Source organism: Gossypium hirsutum, unplaced genomic scaffold (assembly GCF_007990345.1).
Source record: "Gossypium hirsutum isolate 1008001.06 unplaced genomic scaffold, Gossypium_hirsutum_v2.1 scaffold_164, whole genome shotgun sequence".
Classification (NCBI taxonomy): Eukaryota; Viridiplantae; Streptophyta; class Magnoliopsida; order Malvales; family Malvaceae; genus Gossypium; species Gossypium hirsutum.
In genome coordinates, this window is record NW_024402848.1 from 1 (window position 1) to 15,669 (window position 15,669).

Consider the following 15,669-nt stretch of genomic DNA (forward strand, 5'->3'; position numbering starts at 1 on the left):
TCTAATAAATCCTAAATAAAAAAAAGAAAAAAAAATTAAAAAAAAAAATAGAAAAAAAAGAAGAGGTGTGGTGAAAACAAGGAAAAAAGTGTTCTAGACAAATCAACAAAAGAAACTTGGGTTTAGGTGGGGTTTCACTTAGAATGAAAGAGAAGATTGGCCTTGTTTGAATATTTAGAAGAGAAAAAAATCTCTTCTCTTCTTCCTCTATCTTCTTCTTCTTCCTTTCCTCTCTTCTCTTCTCTTCTTTCTTCCTCTTCCTTCCCATTAAAATGGTCAAAGCAAAAATCAATTCAACACAAGGTGTGGTCCACATTTAATCAGTTAACACACCTAAAAGCTAAAATCAATCCCCAAAATTATAATGTTCTCAAATAATGTTTTAATGATAAATTCTTGAGAAATGACCAAAATGTCCTTAGATTGGTAAAATATATTTTACCTAATTTTACCTTTGCGACAATTTTCACAACCATAGGCCATTTGTTCAAATTCAAATCTTTAATTCAATTTAACCGTTTAATTAATCCTTAGTTGGTGAAAATTATACTTTTACCCTTCTCTCGGTAAAAAATTAATCCTTATAATTTCAAATCAATTTCCAATGTTGGTCTCTTTCCCCACTTTTCACATCCAAACAATTTTACATTGAATTTCCCATATGAATACTTTTTATGTAAATCATTTCTAAATTTCTTGAAATTCATTGAACACAATCTTGGAAATAATAGGCCAACGCAATACTAGAAATTTTGGAGTGTTACAAAGTACCCTAATATTTGGGTCACTATTAGAAATAGTTCACCATGTATTATTTATCATTATGTATACGTATGATTATAATATTATTTTAAATATATTTATTTATATTATCAATCATTTACTAAATATCTAATTTTTTATTAGTAATTATATTTAATAATTTTTTAATCTAAACACGCAACATGATGAATTAACCTATTATATATATATTACAAATCTTAAATTCTAATTATACTTGATGTTATAAAAATTATGGTATGTAATGAAAATTTTATTTCTATACTATCAATTATGACTATTATGTGATTAATCATTTACTACTATTTATCAATAATTTATTATTATATTATTTACCATAAATTAATGTTACAGGTCTAACTCAATCATCCAACAATTAAATTATTAATTTGGGCTATCATTAAGGCCATAAAAATTTTGTTCACGTAGCTCTCAAAATTAAGGATTAGATGATATCGCAAATAGGGGTGAGGATCCAATCAAATCGAATCAAATAAAAAATTTTTGAGTTAATCAACTTATGGAATCCATTTATCATTTAACTCAATTTGAAATTTTTAAATGAGTCGAGTGAGATGAAATCGAATGAAAATTTTGTTCTAGTTAAATTAAAAAAGTAACTTTGGTCATTGTAACACTTCCCTATTGTAATCAATTTATTATTAATTCATCCTAGAATTTATTTATTAATATTTTATATACTGATTAGCATTTTGCTTGCTTAGCTTCAATTATCTTCTGATTTATCACTATTTTTTGAAATTTAAAATATATAATGTAAAAATGTGATTTTTAATAAAGTTATTTTAAGAAAATATGAAATGATACAATATAATTTTTACATGAATAATTATTTCATCATCAATAATTCAATTTTAACATAAATTTATAAAGATTCAATATGATTAAATAATTCAATAATATAAATAGTACAAAATATGAAATTTAATTTAATAATATAAATAGTAGAATATAAAAAATTATTACTATTTAGGTTTAGGGATTTTTTGATGATTTTGATTTTTGATTGGGGGTAAAGGGTGAGAAGTAAAAGTTTAGGAAAAAATAAAAAGTTTTGGGGAGTAAAATTTTGGGAGGAAAATATTCAAAGAAAATCTTGGGGAAAAATGAGTTTGGATTAGACCGGGGTGGGATGGCAGGAAGTAAAAAAGTTTGGGGTTTAGGGTAAAATGTAAAATATTATAGTTGGCATTCGATTTATTCGAATTATTCGGGTATTCGAATTCGAAAACTCAACCCGATTCGAACTCGAAATTCGAAAAAAATTCGAATTGACTCGAATAACTTGATTCGTTTAACTCGAAATTTAAAATTTTTCGAGTGGAATCAAGTTTTGCTCACCCCTAATGTTTAACACATGTTAGATTTACCCCATCTTTTAACATATCAAATAGTATTGTCCATGTACTACTATAATTTCAAAAATTTTCAAAAATAAATATAGTTTTAACCATTAACTTTTAAGAAGATTTAAGTTAGTTATTGTCGATTGAGTCTTAGCTAGATTAACATAGGTATTGTTGACAATGTAGGAGGACGTAGGTTTGAGTGTGTTGAAACGTATTATCCTCCTATTTATGAGTTGAGGAGAAACTATGGATAATTCTAGGCATTGTATCAAAAATAGTAGATATGATCAAAACTTATAATGAAATGTTAAAAAAAAATTAGTTACCAAACTTTGAAAATTCATAATTTATTCACTAATTTTATATTTGTCAAAATTTATTTTATTAATATTTTATCTTTGTTATCAACGGTTTATTATCCATGTCTTTTATAATAATTTAACTGCTAATATTTTTTAATTTGCTACAATAAATAAATAAATTTATTATTTTTATTTTTATTAAAATATATTGAGATAATACTCAAATAAGCATTCAATTTTATAAAATTTAGAAATAAGCCTTCAACCTTTTATTTTTGAAATTAAAATTATTTTATAATTTTTAATTTAGTTAATTATGCATTTTAATTTTGAAATTTTGGTGAATAAATCCATTAAAATTCAATACTTGAACTGTTGATATCCATTTCACCAAATAAATTTAAGTACTTACTATCAATCAAATGTTTTTCTAATCAAAATATGAAAAAAAAGTTTAATTTCAAAACAAAATGTTAATTATTTGCAAATTTTATAATCAAATTGTAAAGTTTCAAAAATTAAATAATCAGAGAAGAAAATTTCAAAAAATTGACACTAAGTTTAATTACTTTAGAAATCATATAAATATTACCACATAGCCTATTAAATATTTGGCAATGACGTTATATTATCATGTCGTTCAAATATTGTGACTAACAACTAAGTGATTGAAAATTTCCATATTTTTAACTTTAGTTCTTAAATTCATCATTTAATAGTTAGATAATCAAATAAAACTTCATGAATAAATGTGTGATTATATGTGTAATTTTATAATTATTAATTAATGTGCTATTATTAATAAGATAAATTATCATTTTATAATTATTAATCCTATAATAATGAAATATGCTATCTATATTCACTACTATTATTATTCATTAGTTGAATTATCATTTTATAATTTTCGTAATAAAAAAATTTACTATAGATATCATTTGAATGCTGTTTTCTAAATGTTTATTAATTTAAGTTTAAACAAAATAATAAATAAATATTTACATAATATATTTTAATTTTTTAATATTTAGGTTGTTATTCTTAATTTTAAAACTTCCACTTATATATACAAACTAGATAAACAATATATATGATAATATGAGACATGATAAACAATAACATAAAAAACATAATACAAATATTAACATAAACTAGATTATATCACACCTATAAGTCAGATGAAAAAATATCATATAACAATTTATAATAAAATTACATAAAAATTAAATGTTAGAATGATAAATTTGGAATATTAGAGATTAAAATGTTTTAGGGTTCGAATCACTTGATTCCCATCATGTATATGTATTTTTTAGATTTATCAAACTATAAAAAGATACAAATACCCTCAATTGTTACTTTGTAAAAGGAATAGACTTTTAGTAATTTTACAATTGAGTTGAGATTTGTTTAATGAGTGAAATCAACTTAGCCAAACACATTATAATAGTATAAATAAATACTACATTATACACACCTACTATGTGTGTGAAAACAATTTTCTAATAAATTTATAAGAAATTGACATGCATATTAAATGTCTTTTGTTAAGATGATAAGATGATAGAAGTAGCCTTCATGATATTTGGATTTGAATCTCATCATGTATGTTTTTTTTTTTGAATATTTATCAGATTGGGCTTTATTATTTTCAAAACAGAACTTAAAGTGGCCTAGGCAAACAGGAAAGCCCAGGTCCCAGAAACTCAAAACAGAAGAAAAATCTAAAAAACAAAACCTTAAAACGGCCCAGGACAACAGACAGCCCAAGACCTAAAATGCAGAAACGGAAGAAAAATCTAGAAACAATAAAGAAAACAAAAAGAAAACCGCCCAGTCAGATCATCAAAAACTGGCACCCATTTCCCCATTCACCATAATTTCCTCCACCAGTTCCTGTTCACCGAGAAGAACCAGTGCACACTCCTCATTATTGAGACCGTTCTTCTCCCCCAGAGATCGCTCCTCCACAAGACGCGGTTCAATTGGGTTCCTTAGCCCACTCTATCTCCATCCGTTGGAGAGCATAAACCGGAACACTCCCTACCAAGTAAGCCTGTTCTCTGTTCTTTAAAGTCTCCATTGCCAGTATATAAGCTAACTGGTTCGCCGATCTATGTGCATGTATGAAAATGATACTCCAAAATCGATTTTTTTTCGTCTGAACATCTCTGATATATGCTCCAATTTCGGACTTATCTACTAGATCTGTCTGGCATTTTTTAATTACTGACATTGAATTTCCTTCTATTGTCACCACTCTCAATCCCATTTCCACCCCTGCTTGTATTGCCATCAAACATGTGAGAGCCTCTGCTGCAAAAGCAGACCTAGCCTCCGTGTGCACTGTCTTCGAGATCAAGACCTTCCCGCAGCATCTCTCGCTACAATCCCGAAGCAAACTTATTTGCTAACATTCATACGCAGCGTCAAAGTTACCTTAATGCCCACCCCAATCGAGGGTTTCCATCCGTCCTGTACTCGAAAAAGGTGTGGGTCTTTGCCTCAATCCCGTCAAACTCCTATATGTACCTTAAGATGAAAGTTGCTATCTCACTGTCTGATTGGACCCTCCCTTCGTAACTCTTTTGGCTTTTTCAATCCACAAGGCTCATAGAGCACAAAAAAAAAAAAAAAAACGCCTTTGGGGTATTCAGCTTCTTTCAAAAACCTAGGTAACCCATTCAGAGCAATCTAAATCCAATCTAGACAGAACGTATTCGAAATTTAAAATCTTCAACCTCTATTGTTACAGGACATTCACGAAGAGTATGGCATAGAGTCTCAACAACTATACCACATTTGGGACATGCTCTACTATTCATTAGTCTCTTATAATACAAGTTAGCAAACTTAGGGATAAAATTCCACGATATCCTCCATATGGTGATCTTGATTTCATAGGCAATTTAAGATTCAACCAATGTCTATAAAAGTTCCTTCAAACATAACCTATCCTTAAGAAGACCACTCGCTGCCCAAATACTTTTTCCAAATGTAGGAGGGTAAATTCCCTAACCTGACGTGTAAAAAATCAGAAGATGGATAATACTTAGCTTTTAATTCCCACGATAGTAAAGAGTTAGGCTGGTCAATAAGACGCATCCATGTTTAGTATAAGAGCAATATTAAATTTCTCTAAACTACGAAAATCTATGCCCCATATACTTTTAACTCGCAAAGGTGACCCCATTCACACCAATGAATCCCCTTCTATACCTTTTTTGCCACCAAAACTTTGCTATAATACTATCCAACTCTCCGCACAAAGTTTTGGAAACAAAAAATAGACCATTGAATACGTCAGAATGGCTTGTAAAATTGATTTTATGAAAATTTCCTTTCTTCCTTACGATACAAACCTCATACTCCACCCGTCAATTCACTTCTTAACTCAATCCTTCAAGCCTAAGAAAGACGTCTTTTTCTTTTTGCCCACCATAGTAAGTAATCCTAAATGCTTCTCTGAGTCATTCGAGTATCGAACACCCAACAATCCTGATTTCAGAACCCTATTATCGTCAAAAGTATTAGAACTATAAAAAACCGTAGAGTTCTCAAAATTTACGCATTGACCCAAACACATCTCATACTCCTTTAAGATCCCCTTCAGTATCTGAGCACCATTAGTAGTAGCCTCTCCAAATAAAATGTAGTCATTTGCGAATAGCAAGTGTGATACTTGAGGACCTCTCCTACTTGCTTTTGCCCCTTTTATCAAACCATCATGTAATGCAATCCTCATAAGAGCGGATAAACCTTTACTACAAATTAAAAAGAAAGAAGGGCTTCGTGGGTCGCCTTGTCGAAGGCCCTTAGTCGGTTTAAAAGTCTCTCCCCTCTTCCCATTGACAATAGCAGAATATGAAACCGATGTAATGCAGTTCATTATAATACCTACCGACTCTTTCTCAAATCCCATGCACTCCATCATTACCCTTAAGAACTCCCGTTCAACCCGATTATAAGCTTTACTCATATCTAATTTTAATGCCAAATAACCTTTCTTCTATGTTCTCTTCTGCCAATAAGTATGCAAATTTTCATATGTTAGCATCACATTATCTGATATCAAACAACTTGGCACAAAAGTACTCTGGGCACTATCAATACAGACATTTAACTCATGCTGAAAACAATTAGTTACCATCTTTGTTACTACCTTATAAAAAACATTACACATACTAATTAGTCTTAAGTGCACTAAATTCGATGGGTGAGGAATCTTTAGGATTAACACTATGTTAGTAACATTCATGGAATTAAGATCCTTACCATCATTTAAGATACCCAGACAATACGAGATAACATTGTTTCCCACAATATGCCAGCATCGTTGATAGAACAAAGCTAGGAAACTATCATCACCAAGAGCTTTTGTAGGACCCATACTCTTCAAAGCCACGCAAACCTCTTCTTTCATACACTTCACTGAAAGCCTTAGATTATCTTCCCTCGACAAACACCGTTCTACTCCCGTTAAAATATGCTTTGTATCACCTATCTCATTTGTTGAGAACAACTTTGGAAGAATCCTCTCGCAATCTCCTCCATTTCCCCTTCCTAGTTTCCCTCTCATTCTCATACCTCAAACTTTTAATCGTATTCATTCTTCATTGGGAAGCAAAACTGTGAAAGAAAGTTGTTTTTTTCTTCCAATCATAACCAATTAGCATGCGTTCTCTGCTCTAAAAAAACTTCATCTTTGTTTATTTCTAATTTGAGTTGTACTTTTGTATCAATAAGTTTAGCCAGATCCCTTTTTAAGCCTTCTTTACCTCGCTTGAATGAACCCGCTCACTTCCCCAAGCCCGTCTTAAGTATTTCAATTTATCATAGATATTGCCTAAGGTAGAATTCCAAAGGTGTTTTACCTTCCCTTCGAATGATTCATCCAAAGTCCATGCTTCAAACCGGAACTTCGCCTTCCTCCCTTCCCTTTTCTCTAGTTCTGTAAGTATAAGGAGTGGGCAATGATCCGAATAAGAATGCAGTAGGTGTTGTATTCTCACACTAGGGAATAAAGTCATCCAATCTGCATTCGCCACCCCCTATCAAAACGTTCCATTATATTAGTCTCAGGTAAATTTTGCCTCTCCCACGTGAACCACGTTTTACAATACCCAACATCCATCAGTCTACATTCCTCTAAAACTCTGAAAAACCTCCATTTGACATTCCTCCCATAGCACTCCCCATTCTTTCTCAAAAGAATACGTAATTCCATTAAAGTCACCACACACAAGCCAATGTGACTCGTGTACGTCTTAAATTCCTCAACACATCCCATGCATCACTCCTACCACTAGCAAATGGAGCACCATAAAACCCTGTGAACCTCCACTCCAGTTTCACCTTAATCTCTTTAATAACCACATCATTATAATTCGTGGAAAAGCTCAATAAATCAATAATAGCCAACTCCTTCCAAGCCAGACAGATCCTGTCTTGAACCATTAGTTGAAACCTCAATGCCATTTAAGAAACCACATATCCTACTAACACCCTCTATCCTTCTTTCATTTAGTTTAGTCTCCATAAAGAAGACTGATTGGGAATTATACATCTTCAGTTTACGCTGAAGTCTTCTTATTGCCCGTGGACTCTCCAAACCAGAAACATTTCAGCACATGATTTTTATTGCGATTGGTCGGCTTGCTTTTTGGCAATTGCCGATAATAGATGATCCCAGTCCATCAATCTTCCATCTAAGTTTCCCAATGACTCATTCACCGGTGATTCACTGATACTCCCGCATTCCTTCTACGGTCTTTTCTTCCCTTTACCATTCTCTATGGGTAGTCTCCAAATCGTGCTCCATATCCATTTGCCCACTCCTATGTTGCAAATCTCCTAAGTTTAACCTTAAAACAGGGTTTATATGCCTTTCTGAGCCTCATCCCCCTCCCAAGATCCCCATCCAAATCCATACCAATCATAGTTATCCAACTTCACCCCTTACACCTTTACCCCTTAGCTAAGTGCTATTCATTGCTAATGCTCTCCTTGACTTAGCTCTCAGCGATAGATCCCATCCCACATCAACAACCTCTTTCCCCTTTGCCATCCAGATCTTACAGAATGATTCATTATGCCCTAAACGTCCACAATAAAAACAAAACATTGTCAGTTTTTCATATTTGAAATGAACATAATAACATTTTCCTCTGGTGAACATAACTTGCTTCTTTCACTTCAAGGGTTGCTTGACATCTATTTCAACTCGCACTCACATATAGCTTTGTAAGCCGTTTTCTAAACTTTTAGTGTCATACTCCCAAGAGTTTACCAATAAAATCTCTTAATTGCCATGCTATACCTTCAAAATAAAAACCTAGAGGAACACCATGCACTTGTACCCAAAACCATGTATAAATCAATGGTACCTTGGGCGAATCCTCACCCTCGTCCATTCGATGGAAGACCAACAAATGATTGTTAAAAGTCCATGGAGCCTCATTTTTCACACGTTCGAGATCCATTTTACGAAATAAAAATAAAAGAGAAATCTCTTCTCCCCAGATTTGAGATCTGAACCCCGCTTATCAGATGCCAAAGATTCGCCACCATGCATCTCATAGTTGGGAAATGGATTACACTCACTGTGAGGAAACACCTTACCAGACACAAATCAATGGCTTCCTTCGGTGAATTAGACTACCCTTGTACTTGTAGATTCTCCTCCGCTTCATTCAAAGATAGCTCTGCTAATTCATTCTCTATCGCCAGTAAATCTCAATACTAACCAATTACAACCAAACACCTATCATGCCATTGTCGATTCCACAATTATTCACTAAAAACAAACAAAAAAATCCTAAAAAACTTTGCTAGAGAAGCAAAACAGAAACGTGCTACGACTATTTTTTAGTGTCATGTATGTATTTTTTAGATTTTATATAAAAACATAAAAATATAGAAATACCCTCAAAACAATATTTACCACTTTGTAAAAATAAAGGGTTTTAGTAAATTTAGACTTGAGTTAGGACTCGATTGAAGGTGACACAAACTCAATCGAAACTTTAAATATTAGTATAGATAAAGAGAGAGAACCACTTACATCAGTGTAAAATGTAAAACTAAAGTGGTTTAACACACTTCCGGAATTTTTTATACTACAATTATTTTAACATTTCAACTGTTATATTTCATATTCTATTCATGTAGATTATGCATGTCAAGTTTCACATAAATTAAAATTTTTTAACTATTTGTTGTATGTAAAAAAAACTTTAAACCATTAAATGTATATTAATATAGACAATATTTTAAATCAATATGACAGATATATCAGATCAATTTAAAATTTTACATGTATGACTAGTACAAATATCTTGATAAATTAAAAGATTAGATTATTTAAGGGGGAGGGATCCACTTATATGGTGTAAAAACTAAAGTAGTTTTACATACTTCCGTAACTATTTATATGATTAATATTTTAGCGACCCATCTGTTGAATTTATCAATATAATTGTACTTGTCGTGCATGTAAATTTTCGAAGTGAATTGATATTTCTATCATATTGATCTAAAATACTTTATATATTAATATATATATTCAACGGTTGAATTTTTTACATAAAAAAATAGTTTGAAGTTTTAAATTTACATCAAATTTGACATGCATGATCTACATGAATAGATCATAAAATATAATGGTTGAATCGTTAAAATGTTAATCATATAAATAGTTACGAAAGTGTGTAAAACTGTTTTATTTTTGCATTATGTAAGTAGATCCATCCTATTGCTTAAATATTAATTGTATAAAAATTAAAAAATGGTGGACAACCATTGAATCTCTCCATCATGTACAAGTATGGTATATTCTCAATATTTATATGATATAAACGTAAGAAAATATAATAGATGCACTGATCTAACGCCCTTTTATTTGTTTTATTTGTTTAATTAAATTCATTGCTAAAGCTGCCTGTTGCCTATAACACTATCGTGCTGTTTGGTTGAGTGTAATGGGTATGCCATTACAGCCCTATTTCGTGGGCCCACCTATTCTGTCGTTTGGTTAGGTGTAATGCCCTATTACGCACTTATTACATTATGCCCCTATTCCTAAAATCTGTTGCTTTCTATTCCCTTCCTAAAGCTCAGTTTTGCTTCCCCATTACAGCTCCCGATTTCATTTGCCCTATTTTACCATCCCAACCCGATAGCCACCTCCACCCTCTCCCTCCCAACATGAAACAGAAGCTGCCAGTAAATTTTTGTTTCTGAAGGTAACTGCAAAAAAAACTGGAGGACCGGCCACACCAAGTGAGTTTTTCTCAGATCTGATTCCATAACTTTTCCTTCCTTTCAGCCGCCACAACTGCTGCTTCTTCTTCATCCGCTCGTCGGCTGCCAGTCATCCGTGTCCATTTTCGGACAACAGTGTCTTGACAGTTCGTATTCCGTAGGACACCAGTACGAGAGGGGAAGATCCGTGTCGGTGCTTCTCCATTGCCTGACATTCTTATACAAGAAAGGTTTTTTATTTGCTAACATTTTACTTCTCATTCTGTTCTCTGAAAAAAATTTGAATTTTGATTCATTCCCATATGACTCATCCCTTGAAGCAATATAAACTACAAACTGTGTGGTTTTATATTCAATCTCAACCTTAGCTAGGTTTACCTTCTTGTTGTGGTTCAAACAAGGGAGCAACTATATATGAAAAATCAAGTTTTATCTTTTTATAGAGGTTCACCATCGTTTTCACTAAAACTAACGACATTCTTCTGGTTTTTTAGTTAGTTAGTAATATTGTTTTACCATTTTTATTTTTAGCTTGACATAACTGCAATCATAGCCGAGATTTACATTTGAAGCTTCAATGGCGATTTCATCTCTCCCTTGTATTCAACCTGTAAGAGTTCCTTTCAAAGTTTGTAGCTTCTTTCTTGCTGGTGTTTGTGGTGGATTCAACAATAAGAAAATGATAAATGCTGTTGTTTTTTCTTCGTTGAGGAAAATTTCCAACGATATCTACATTGAATCCAAGGTACTTTTTTTATTAATGTGCATTTGCTTGATGAAGTAGCCAACTGTTTTAGTAATTATCTGCTTGTCTTTTACTCCATCAAGGCATTGACTGATTAAATGGTTTGCAAGCATGGATATTATACGGCTTTACCTCTTATCCTTGAATAAGAAGTGTTAAAATGCTATCTAATAAAGTATATCTTTCCCAAATGAAGACATAAGGATAAGCTAGATTGATTAGCTATTAACGAATGGAGATGTCAGATAGAAGAAAAGGATTATCGAACTTCGAATTTGTTTAAGCAGTCTTGCAGTAATAACTTACTTTGCCTTAGCCATGAATCCAGGCTTCTTTGCCACAACTCATGACCATTTGATGCTGATATTATTACTGGTAAGTTAGCCCGGCATTTGCAGGCCAAGATAAAATAGTCCTGAAACAGCTAATAATGTTATTCGTATTCCTCTAACCATATTTTCATCTATGTGTTTTGACTAGTGCTTAAGAATTAACTGGAATATGGGAGGTCCCAATCTTATTCATTACGGTATGAATTGTTGCATATCTGGAAAATAAAATATAGGATTAATGGTAACCATCTCTGGAAGGAGTCAAATGTTGCCTGGTACTATGAGTTGAGGTACTAAGCCATTGAGGGCTTGGTGGTGATTGGCAAAACCCTTTTGCTTTTGAACCCCTTGTCCTCTATCTTTATGGTTTTCTGATTTCAGTTCTTTATTATTAAAAATTAGATCTCTAATTTGTTTAAATTATATTGGTTGTGGAAATTTGTTTTATTACTAGTGAAAATACAATATGGTAGTTCTTTGCACTATGTAGACACATGGTTATAGTGAAGTTGTAATTCTTGTATGGTATCTCATTGATTTTGTATATATATTCTCTTAGACTTCTATATATTTTGAAAAACCGCACATCTATAAGTACCTAAATATCTAAAAGTTTTAATTTTAGGTTGATACATTGTTGGACAGTATCAAATGGGATGACAAAGGTTTAGCAGTGGCTATAGCTCAAAATGTTGACACTGGAGCCATATTAATGCAAGGCTTTGTCAACAGGGATGCACTAGCTACAACTATCACTTCTAGGAAGGCAACGTTCTTCAGTCGATCACGGGCAACATTGTGGACAAAAGGAGAAACTTCCAACAATTTCATCAACATTTATGACATATTTGTTGATTGTGATCGCGATTCTGTTCGTTCTAAATAACTTTCTCATTGACATCTTATTGATTGCTTAATTTATGAAGTTTGACATAATTGAAACTTGTCCTTTAGATAATTTACCTTTGGGAAGCCTGATGGTCCTACCTGCTACACAGGGTCAGAGACATGCTATTTCACATCAATAGGTGATTTGTTTAAGGAGCAAGAAGTAAGCAGCTCTCATCTTTAACAAAAGTGCTGTCGCAATCTTTTAGTTCTACTTCTACACTACCTTATACGGTATTATTTGCAAGTTCTTATTTAACTTGGTTTGTATTTGTAGGTTGAAGAAACTAACTTGGCATTGACAACTTTATACTCATTAGAGGCTACAATTTCCAAAAGAGAGTTAGAGTTAGCAGGGAAACATGGAAAGCCTTCGTGGACTAAACGGCTCTTACTTGATGAAAACTTCTTGTGCTCAAAAATCCGGTAAAGTTATATTACCTTAAGCTACAATAGTGGTATGTGTCCCATAAAGAACTGCAAAAAGTGAAAAAACAAAGAAAGTAGTGTTAAACCACTAATGAACATGTCTTGAAGTGTGTATATGGTATATGTCCCATGTTTTGAAGTCTTTACTCTTTAGCATGTCCAAGAGTATGTGTATAGTATTTGCATGTTGAATTTTTTATAAGCAAATTAAGTGATCAGTTTATTAATGCAGGGAAGAAGCAGATGAGTTGTGCCGAATGCTGGAGGAGAAAAAGGACAGTTCATGCATTGCCTCAAAATGGCAGATGTGATCTACCATGCTATGGTTTTGCTAAGGCGCAAAGATGTAAAGATAGAAAATGTTCTAGAAGTTCTTCGGCGAAGATTCTCTCAATCGGGTATAGAGGAGAAGCAAAGCCGTGCATCAACCGAGAGTTAAATGTAAGCTGTACTTTTGCTAAGGTCTAGATTTGCAGCTTTTATCCCATGCTTAGGTTGTTTTCAATAAATTCGAAATAACCTATATCTGTCATAATTACCAGTTTTTTGCTTTTATTTTCGAAGTACATGTATTTTGATTTTACTTGACCTTTTCTTGTATAACAATAAGATGCATTTTGTTTCTTAAGTCCGCCATAATATTCTGTTTTTACTCTGTTTCTTGGGTGCTTGATGCGGAGGTCATGGGGTGAGTAAGGGTTGGGTCAAGTTTATGTATGGCATGACCACCATTCATATTTGTCCAAGTCGATTACAATATGAGTACATTTTATCTATATAAATTGTTAATCCAAGTCTATTCAATCTTTAGACAAAATGAACCTTGCTAAACAAGTTATGCGTGCAATTTAGTTGGAGAGGTTTTTTGTTAGGTCATGTAAGACTTTTGTTGGTTAAACTATTACAAATTCAAGAGCAAATTGGGTCCTCTAATATAAAAATGAACAATTTAGTCCTTATATAATTCGTTTTGAAGCAAACAAGTAACTTTTGAATGGTTCTAATATTTTTCTTATCTAAATGCTTGTGGAAAAAATTGAAAATAAACACGTATAAAAGTTTAATCATAAAAAATCCATCTTTCTACAGAAAGTACAAAAAAAAAGTTAAAATGAAAGAAGAAAACAACATTGAAGACTAAAATTGTTGCAATTCAAAACTAGAAACAAAAATGAAATTTAGAAAATAAAATTTACGTTCTAAATTTTAAAATTCGAAATTGTTGATGCACAAACAATAGAATCCTAATTTGTCAATGGACAGAAAATCACTAATGAGATGAGTTGAAAGGTGCTTTACGGTCAGAAATGGAATACATAATTGGGAATATGAAGAAAACCTTAATTCATTATGTTGTTAAGCAAATTGAACTGATAGTAAAGTAACAATCATAAAATCATTATTCAAAGTCAAGTTGAAATATTTTAATATTTGATAGAAGAAATTGATGAAGTTTGTTGATACAATCATAAGAATATTTAATACTAAGAATTTTATTAAATTATATATTTTTGTTAAATTATATTTAATAATAATTATTTTAAATTATATTTTATAGTATTATATATTATGATTTTAGTAAATTTCATATATTTTATTAAATTATATATTTTTATTAAATTATATTTAATAATAATTATGTTAAAATATGATTAAATTATTTATCATTTATATTAATAATCTTATTAAAATTTAATAACAATAATCATCTACCTAAAAAAATTTTTGCTAAGGTATTCTAGTCATTTTAATTTTTTTCTTTATGCTATTACAATATCATTCCATTCAACCAAATATAAAAATACTATTACAGTTCTATTCCATTTCATTCAACCAAACAAAAAGATTACCTATTACGCTTCTATTCCATTAAGCCTCTATTCCATTACAGCGAACCAAACGTGCTCTATATGTATTATTTTCAGTAAAAACAATAAGAAGATTGTATTTCTATGTTCTGTCAAATTGAAGTTAATAACATAATGGACTTTGTAAAATATGGTTTAAGTTGGTTAGCTTGCGTCGTTCAAGGCATATTCCAAGCATTAAACTTCATCCACAGCTCACACATACCGCCAAATTTAGCAATGACTTGCTGCTTCTGCTTTTTGGTTCCCCCATTTTTAGATTTGGTTTTTAATCAACTTCACTTTGGCTTAAATATTTATTTTTTTAACCAATTTGGCAGTTCAAGTTTTTCTTTTATCTCATTTAATTACTTGAGTTTGATCTCAATGTTTTATTTAATACCTAAATTTTTTGTCTATCCCAATTAAATACTTATATTTTTTTACTATAGAACATGTATCAAATATTCATTGGGTCACATAATATCATTTGGCCTAACTACCAAATTGAATATTAAAGCCAAATTCATGTGCCAAATTGAACCATGAATCCTAACTCGGCTTCAAGATGATATTTTAACCCTTTACTAAATTATTTAATAATACTTGACCAAATGAAAAGTATTATTATATATCGATGTTGTTAAATCAGATTGGATCGATCGATTGAACCAAACAAAAGGATTGAACTGATTTCAGAGCAAATCGCTCAAA

General features: G+C 31.5%; 1 pseudogene; it reads left to right on the plus strand.

Moving 5' to 3' along the window:
- The first annotated feature begins 4,268 nt into the window (after window positions 1-4,268).
- LOC121226410 (histidine biosynthesis bifunctional protein hisIE, chloroplastic-like) lies at window positions 4,269-13,736 on the plus strand (annotated as a pseudogene).
- The last annotated feature ends 1,933 nt before the right edge of the window (window positions 13,737-15,669 follow it).